Genomic DNA, 10,083 nt, shown 5'->3' on the forward strand with positions numbered 1-10,083 from the left:
TTTCTTTGTTCTTCCCCCTTTTCTCATAGTCCATCTTCCTGAAAAAAGGCTGAATCCATTCGATTTCCTTAACTTTTCGCGGAATTCTTCATTAGTGGTTGTGAGATTGCTGGTAAGATCATTTGGAGACCTTCTACTAGAGATGTGGATTCCATCAAATGGTTCAGAGATAGGATGCTGCTGCTTGTTGTTTCTCGTTGTAACTCTCCTCGCAGGTCATGCATGAATGAGCTTAATAAGCTCATCGGGTTGTTTCTTACAGAGTATTATATGGAATGGTCCAGGATGCTCTGGTCAAGACTTGAGATTGAAGAGTGCATGAACTTCAAGAGAGATTCCACTCGGTGCAGGCAATATATGTGACAACACTCATGTCTTTGCTGGAAAGGTTGTTTTGCTCATATACGGATACTTACGCAGCTTGGAGAAGTATATCAATTCCATCTCTCTGACGTTTCTAATTACTGCTCTCGTAGTATGTATACATACGGTCCCGTTCAGTGATGAGTATTTGTTTGTTGAAATTTGCAAATAAGGCACCTACTCATGGTACATGCCACATTGTTTATTTCGTGGTCTGCTTTACATAACTATAATGAGATTGATATAATTTCAAACTGAACATGTTTCGGGATAAATCAGCCCATTATAGATATTAAGAAAAAAAATCTGTTCGTAGTGTTGCTGAGATTAATCACTATAGTCCTACCTAGAAGCGAAAATAAACGAAGGGGAAAGAATAGATAGACAACTCTATCATCCCCAATCTGACATGGTTGCCGATCTAAGGCGAAGGTTGTGTGTTTTTTTTTTTTTTTTCCAATTTCAACAGCATCCACAAATCACTTTCCTGTCATTCAAAGAGGGTTTAGCATCGATCCATTCGAAAAAAAAAATGCAAATCATCAACCTGACCAATACCCTTGATAGTTTGGGTTTTGATGATTGAGGGATGATGATTGGAATGTGCTGTCCTAGGAGAGGCGCCGAGCGATGGTGGCGCTATCTGGACCCACCACCCAATTCGGCCCCCGCCGACCAGGAAATCTCTTTCCTACTCGTCGTGTCATCTGGCATACTCCCCAGCCCAAATTCTTACATCAGTCTAAAGGAGAATCCAATATCATTAGCGAAGAGGGTTAGGATTTTAGCATGTCTAGCTTGACTTGGACGGCGTTTCATCATCGAAGCCGCGCATGAAGAATCATTCGTTGTCGTTTACGCTGGGGCTGTTTAGGCGAAATGCTGCTGCTCTCAGACGCACCCCGGCGCTGCAAATTTAGCTCATAGATTCAGCAGCGCATCACGTCGTCTCATCAAATCATTCGGTGCCAAGTGCGGGAAATTGCATCGGAAATAAAGAAATAGGATCTCTTGGTTCGTAGTGAACCCGATACCCTCTTGGAAAAGGGACATAAATGCACACCCACATACAAATATATGATATTATATTGGACAGTTTTGGCCAATTAGATGGAGTTAATAAAAGAACTTAATTATATCAATTTTACAAATTGTAGAACTTGATAACCTTTTTTGTGCACTTGTCCATTTATTAAAATATTATTCATGATATGTTTGATAAAAAAAAAAAATTAGAAAATTTCACAACTTTTGTGCGGTTCTCATTTGATGCAAAAATTTTCAATTAACTAGTTAAGTCCCATTGATTTTAGAAAACATTCACTTTAGTGATATCGATAATTTCTCTAATGGAAAAATCCGACTTGGTATTAATTTAGCATAAAATTGTTGGACTGAGCTAGCCAAGGAAATGAAAAGCATGTCGAAGGATGTTGTTTAGCCCTTTCAATGCCTCAAATTGATGAATAGGGGACGAATTACGCACAATCGATAATCATAACCCCACATTTCCATTCACAAATGAAAAAATTGCGGAAGATAAAGACTTCGTCCCTGCTTATCCTCTAGAACGAAAACATAAAGTCGTCAAAATTTCTAAGTTCCCCACTCTCCAACTCGGTACTTTGCTCTCGCGTGATTAAAAGAACCGTTCTCGGTTCTCTGAACTTAGACTTTAGGGCAAAAAACGAATGGCTTTGCAGATGCATAGAGACGAGAGGACAAAACGAGAGGGAAGGGCGAGTCCTCGTGGGTGACATCACCACCAAACTTTACATTTAATATTTTCTTTTCTTTTCCGACATGTAACTCAGCCCTCCAGCCTTAGTTAAGTCCAACGTGACCGGTCAAGGATATTTTCTTCCTTTATATATATATATTTTAATATTCTTTCCTCTCTTTTTTTTCCTTTTATCCTTTTTCTGTTTTTTCCATAAAAAAGACAAAATAAAAAAAAGATTAAATCCTAAAAACACACAAATAAATAAATAAAATCCAGGCAGAGGGCTGGCCCTAGCCCTTAAAAGCACTCAAATAATCCATGTATAATATTAATAAAAATGAGAATCATTATCTAGTTTGTACTCTAAAGTTTTTCAAATGCTAAAAGCCAAAAAGACATTTCGTGCCGTCTAAATTTTGGCCCCAATTGTTAAGACTGCAAAGTGGAAAGTGCGTTTTCATTCATAAATAAAATGACGTGAGATTAGAGAAATTAATATGTGTCTATATATATGGTTTTTATGTAATGTAATTTGCCCCAATTCTCCCTTATAAAACCATTGTAAATTTGCTCAATGTACCCGCAGAGTTAGACCCAGTGCATTAGAAGTCAAATTCTAGCAAATGCAAGGGTCCAAAACACCTATGAATGCATCAAATCAACAATTCATGGAGAACATCCATTGAAAAACTTAAAGGCATCTTTAGAGGATTACCAGGTTAACTCCTAAATCCGCAATTGGCCAACTCCTAGATCAGGCAAAGGAGTTACGACCCTCCCCGAGCCGGGCCTTAGCAAAAAAGAAAAATAAAAAGAAAAAAAAAACCAAAAAATGTCCTGCTCACCAACGTTTATTCCCAACATTCTCCGAGTCAGACTAGAGGGGAAACGTGGCGTCTTCGTCCGACCCCATCGCGAGACTCGACGCCAGCTGCCTCCTTTCTCCCGCGCTTCAAAAAGGAGTGGGGCCCTCAGCACCCCCAAATTTTTTCTTTTGAATATTAAAAACACAGCAATTCGTTTAGCTCCATCGTCTAGACGACGCCGTTTGGGATCGTATATGTCTGTCCTTTCAACGTATTTCAGAAAAAGAAGAAGAAGACAAAAGAGAGAGAATTAATGGGCTTGTTTCAAAACTCCGGATTTCAGACAGAAAATGATAGGATTGATTGCAAATGCCTTACGACGAATCCGGATTGTCTGGAGCGCACGAATCGTTTGCCCTTTCCACGGGCCCGGCGTTTTCTCACGGGCCGACATCGCGCGTCGAGGTCGCTAGGGATCGCAGCGATTCCGAACCTGACTTTTTATGCAGCTTTCGGAAACTGGTTCTTGATTGGACGAGCGTGCGTGTGCGTGTCGTTTTGGTACTCTGATTATTGTCTTTTTTATTTTTTGGTAAATGATTATTGTCTTTATATCTACGAGTCGTATTCTAAGGATACAAAAAATATTGTTCTGCTCCACAAATCAATTTCTAGCCACAAGCGGATTTTTCTATTTCTATTCTTTAGACTGAATTTCTAAGCAAAAATATGAAGTTGATAATCATTTAAAATTTCTCTTTAGAATGGCACGGGTGAGTAGCCGGCTAGAAATGAGGAAAAGCGATGAGAATGATTTTTATTTTGAAAATAGAAAAGTAGAATATTTTCATTTCTCATTTCCGTTCTGAACCTAATTTTGGACTAAAAATTTATTTTAGAAATAGAAAAATGAAATTGTATTACTAAATTGATTTGTTCCAAACATATTCTTGAAAACATAAAAAATAGAAAAATAAAATGGTTATCATACTTGTTCAATGTACACTCGATAGAAAAAGAGAAAAAAAATATCACTTATATTTCCTCAAACTAGATAATTATTAAAATACTTTCATGATACAGTCTTTCTAAATTGATGAAAACAATATGACAAATGACATAGCACCACAAACGCATCAAGATTTCCTGTCAAAAAATGCATCAAGTTTAGAATTGCCCGAAATTTTCGGATGCTAATAAATAGGCCTAACCAGGCCAAGCGGGGCTATAGATAATCTTTAGGATGCACGCCACGAAAGGAGAGTTACGGAAAGTCCGATTGTCAAGCTGAAAGCATTTTAAGGCCGATGTCCGTTGCAGCGAATGTTGCAGCATGAGGAGATGAGTTCAGGGCCTGATTTTTTATTTTTTTTTGTTCGCTTTAATACTTACGGCGGAGAAATTCAAATCGTTATCCGAAATACAAAAAGTGAAGCTGTCAACCCCAACAATTGTCGTCAAAGATGGTTGGTGCCTTTGGTTAATCGTGTGACCATCCAATATACAAGCAGTGCCATTCTTGAAATTGTCCGAAAAGACTTGTCGTCTGGGAACGTGACCCCATCCCATAATTAGGTGGCTTGGTTTTCTCGTTTCAGAAACAGTCAAGCCGTAATTATGTGGGACCCTGATGGGGACGAGATGCTTCTGAAACTCAAGTCTATGACCATATATGGGCACTCCCGTTGGAGTGGTCTTTTGTCTTGTACCTGAGTGGAAAATGATAGCTTATTTCTTTCCTTCATTTTCATTCGGATGCTCCGGATTTCAAAACATTATTGAATTGATTACGAACGCCAATACGACGATTCCGGATTTGTTTTTTTTCCACACTGTACTCTCGCGTACCGCACACTAGGATTCCATGGACCCATGCTAGTAGTTTTTTTTTTGGTCGAAAATGAGATTTACTTTCATTAAAAATGCGAATTACAAGTAGACGGTGACGTAAGATCAGAACATAAAATATTCAGAAGGGGTTGAGGTGGCACATTTAACCAATTTGGGGGTAAAGACTTACGGCGATGCGCTTTGGCGATCCAATCCGCTACGTGGTTTGCGTCCCGGGAGCAGTAGGCGAGAGTTACAAACGAAGTCCGTTGAAGGAGCTGCCTAATTTCGGTCACTAGATGCATTACGGCCCAAGGTGCCTCGCCCGGCCCAAACCGGCCTCCACGAGTGCATAGTTGTCACACTGTACTCGCATGTTCTGTCTCGCGAACCGAACCGCCCCCACATGACTTTCTCTTCGTTGGTTCGGAGAGTTCATCGCGTGCGGGAGTGCTAGGGTTTCGGCGTGCAGAGGAGAGGCCGCCGGATCTCAGCCTGCAAAACCATCAATTAATACCCCACTCGAGTCCGGATAATCCCAAAGAACCGGCGAGTTCTTCCCCTTCCTTCCACGGCGGTCTACATTCAGCTTGAAGTTGGGCCTGTTCGGAGTCCAAAGGCTCTGTTGCGGCGGTCTTCTTGCCGAAGTCGGCTGAAGTTTCTTGCGTTCCATCTAAGGAAGGCTCGGGTCGGGGTGTGAGCGAGATCTACAATAGATTCGGCATTGAGAGGTCGAGATCTAAAGATGTGGTCGTTTCGAGTTTCCATGTCAACTGGGTTGTGTTCGCTACAGTCGCTTTGAAGGTACCCCGTTTTTCATTCAAGAACTCGCAAACCACTTGTCAATGCGTGTTACTGAGCTTGTCTCGTCATATAGGTTGAGGCGCGGTTCCAGCCAGATGTTCCTTGTCTTTTTGCACAAGAAGAACAGGTGTTCTGCTGTTTCTGGGTGTTGAAGACAGAGTGGACACAGGGGATCAGGTAACATGTGCCTTCTATAGAGGTTTTCCTTGGTTGGGAGTGCATTTTGGCATAAGTTCCAGAGAAAGAATTTGATTTTGGGGGGAATTGGTATGTTCCATAGTTTAATCCAGAGGGATCTAGGTGGCGATAGGAGGTTGTTGCACCTTTGTTGGGGTCGGGATGATTGGTTGTTGAGTGCACTCTGTTATAGCCGCTTTACCGTGTAGGACCCTGAATGATTCCCCATCCCGGATGAGCTTATCCGACCGTGATTGGGCGCCGAGTGGAGTTGAAAGAATTTCCGAGCAATTTGTTCATCAAAGAGCGTTTGAACTTTAGACTCCTCCCATAGTCTCCTTTCGGCATTTATTAGTTCAGCTACTTGTCTTAGGATCATCCTTGTTTTTCGGTCCTCCTATCACACCTCTTGGAAGCCATCTCGTCTTTCCATATGTTAATGCTGTGTCCATCTCCAACTAACCATTTCACCTCGGTTCTAAAGTGTCTCGGCCAATAAGAAGATGCGCCACCCCCAAGAGGGTCTTTGTCCTGTATGAGCTCTCCAAAGGTCTCCATTTGGAAAGTATATTCCTTTTAGGATTTGGCCCCATAGAGTTGAATGTGATTGTGAAAGTCTCCAGGCTTGTTTGGCTAACATTGCCTTGTTGAATAGAATTAGGTCTTTGAACCCAAGACCCCCTTCGTCTTTCCTGCATTTCAAAATTTCCCATTTCTTCCAATGCATTCCCCTCTTGGACTCATTTTGTTTCCACCGTAAGGCTGCAATCCGTTGTTCTATGGCTTTACAAACTGATATTGGGATTTTGAAAATTGACATAGCATATTGAGGAAGAGCCTGTACCACAACTTTTAGATAATAGCTTTTCTTTCCATCCTTCTAGCTTCATGTTCACCCTTGCCAAAATCCATGAAAACATCTCCTTTTTTGTTTGTCCCTAATCAGAGGGAATTCCCAGGTATTTCCCTGTTTTGTCAATAATAGGTACCTGCAACTCATAGGCCATATTCCTCTTTAAAGAATCGGGGCACCCTTGCTGAAAAACACTCTGATTTGTTTAGATTGATAGCTTGACCAGTAGCATAACAATATTGATTCATGAGATTTGACAAATTTTGGCATTCTCTCACCGTCCCATCCATAAAAATTATTGCATCATGAGCAAATAAGAGGTGAGACAATGTAGGACAATACCTGTTTAGTTTAATTCCTTTGAGGCTCCCATCTTCAAGTGCTTTGTGCATCATCCAGGAGAAAACATTAGCCATTAAGATGAATAGATAGGGTGACAATGGATCTCCTTGTCTTAAGCCCCGTGTGGGTGTAAAAAACTGGGTTTGATCACCATTTACTTTGACACTAAATTTCACCGTAGAGACACATATCATTACCAGACTCAACCCATCTTGCGCTAAACCCCATCTCGTAGCATACTCATTTTTAAGAAGTCCCATTCCACCCTATCGTAGGCCTTCTTCATATCCAATTTGAGAACCGCTTGGAATTTCTTCTTTCTATCTCTCGATTCTCACTGGTGCAACACTTCTTAGACTATAAAAATGTTGTCTTGTATTTGTCTTCCTTTAACAAAGGCGCTTTGTTCATTGGCTATTATCTCATCAAGCCATGGTTTCAATCTGTTTGGTAAGACCTTTGAGATGATTTTGTAGCTGAAGTTGCATAGACTAATTGGCCTGAATCGACAAATACTTTCGGGGTTTTGACTTTGGGAATGAGGGTTATGTAAGTCCGATTAATATGGGGGTCTAACTCACCGATTCAAAGAAGTTTCTGACCATATTCAGCACGTCAATCTTGATTTCCTCCCAAGTAATGTTGGTAAAATTGACCATTCAAACCATCTGGACCCGGAGCTTTTAATGACCCCAATTGAAAAACTGCTTCTTTGACCTCTTCCATGGAGATTGAGGTCAGGAGGCTCTCATTCATCTGTGCGTTAATGATCGTTGGACACATGTCCAGAATAGGTTGAAACTCTCTGGGACCCTCTAATTCATATAATGAGCAGTAGAACTCTTCAATGTGCTGTTTTAATGTTGTTTGGTCCCGACACCGAGTGTCTTCATTAAGGCGCAGCATAGAGATTCTGTTTCGCTGTCTTCGTTGGACCGTGGTGGCATGGAAATATTTTGAGTTCCTATCTCCCCAACGCAGCCAATTGATCCGAGACCTCATACCCCAATACATCTCCTCCCGATGCCAAAGCCGCTCGATTTTATCTCTGATTTCTTGGCATTCCTCTTTGCTGGAAAATTCAGTGTTCCCGTTAGTGATATCCATGAGTTTCTTTTTAGGCTCCTGATTTGGAGAGAGGCATTAGAGAATTTAGTTTTACTCCATGCTGTCAATTCCTTTGTAACATGCTGTATTTTCTGGGCGAAGTTCATTTGATAGTGCTGGTCACCTTCCCAACATCGTTTAATGATCTCCCCACACTCTTCTTCCTCCAACCAATAAGCTTCAAACTTAAATTGCTTTCTTCTTTTCTTTCTAACAGGATGTAAAGACAATAAAAGTGGGCTGTGGTCTGAGCCAACTGCAGGGAGAGCCACCACTTCAGCATTTGGAAAGGTAATTCTCCATTCCATTGTGCATAATGCTCTGTCTAGCCTCTTTTTCACTAAATTTTCATCATCTCTATTATTGGCCCAAGTGAAAGAACACCCTTTTGTATCAATATCCATTAGAAAGCAAGCATTTAGTAATTCCCGAAAGGCTGCAATTCGATGTTGATCCGCTTCCCTCTTCCCTACCTTCTCCCAGCTATATAGGATTTCATTAAAGTCCCCCACACAGAGCCATGGATGATGGTTGTTGGAGTGCATATCCCGTATTTTTTGCCATAATTGCAATCTCTCTGAAAACGTTGTGGGAGCATGTATGAAAGTAACTTCCATGATATGGCCACTTGAAGGATCCTTGCATTCCACATCTATGTATTCTTTCGAACGGAATTTATTTTAACGTCCGCCTCCTCATTCCACATAAGCACCAAACCACCTGCTATGCCAATGGGTTGCTCTGTAAACATGTGTTGGAATTTTAGCCTTCTTTTGGTCTTTGCTACCACCGTCTCCTTGTTTTTGGTCTCCATCAAGAAGACCATAGTGGGTCGTTCTTGAGCTGTTAAAGCTCTAATTTCCTGGACTGTCGGGGTTGCCCAGCCCCCGACGGTCCAGCTAGGATCTTCATGGCGTCTTGGATGGCTTATTAGGGCTAGCCACCAAAGCCCAGTCTTTCCCCTCCTTGACCAGCTGTACAGGGGTTTCTAGTAGCTCCATATCATCAAGAACGTCAGAGCTAGTGAATTCAATTCTTTTCTGTTTTTTTGTTTGTTGGTGCTTCAGCATTTTCTTTGCATCTCCTCCTGTAGGTTTTGATGGGCCTTCTAGGTACAATATTTGTTTTCCACGCCCCTCTTTTACTGCTGTGTTTTTGTCTCTTTCTTCTCTGCCCTCCTTGGATGATGGACTCTCCACCCTTTTTTTATTCCGAGGGTTTGAGTTTGTTTCAACTTCTGTGCTAGTAGCAACTTCCATATTAACTGTCATTATGGGCGTTTCAGGGACTGATTCTTCTTCTTCTTGATTTGGAGCTTCCTTACCATAAAATACTCTCCAGTGTGGGCTACGATCTCTTACTTCTGCTTTGAGCCAAGGTCCATATTGACCAACCTTATTAGCTGCCCAATTAGTTGATTCATATGGTATCTCCTCGCAATATGATGCGTAGTGCCCAATTTGACTGCACGAGTAGCAGAAATGAGGGAGACGTTCATATTTGAATTCCACCCAAAGATTCTTGTTCCCGATCTTCACTAGCGCCCCTGTTTTAAGAAGTGCTAAAAGTTCCAACTCCACTTTGACTTTACCAGTTTTGTAGGGACCAATTCCTCTAGATTGTAGCTGTATTTCCTTGACCACTCCCACTTTTCCAGCAACTTCAGCAAAGACTTCTTCGATAAGCCATCCCCGGGGGTAAACCAATAATGCGCACCCAAAAGTCATATTTAGTAAAGTCATAGCAGTGTTGGGATTTTCGGCTCACATTGCTTGAGCACTATTAAGTTGCTATTAAAGGACCATGGTGCAGACTTCATAACTCTCTCTTTGTCTTCCTCTGATTCGAATACAAAGGAAAAAAACCCCGGTTCTTTTTGTATAACCACAACAGCCTCTACTTTCCACGCCTTCTTCATAGTGGTAGTGAATGCTGGAAAGTTCACATTGGGTTTCGAGTATAGCTTACCGAAGAGAGTATGGCTGCATTCAATTCGTTTGTTAGGAGGTACTTCCTGTTGCACTTCTACCACATCATCATCTGACCATATTTGGCCTAAACTTTTGCACAGGGCAGCA

The sequence above is a fragment of the Eucalyptus grandis genome, chromosome 9 (genome assembly GCF_016545825.1).
Source record: "Eucalyptus grandis isolate ANBG69807.140 chromosome 9, ASM1654582v1, whole genome shotgun sequence".
NCBI classification, from domain to species: Eukaryota; Viridiplantae; Streptophyta; class Magnoliopsida; order Myrtales; family Myrtaceae; genus Eucalyptus; species Eucalyptus grandis.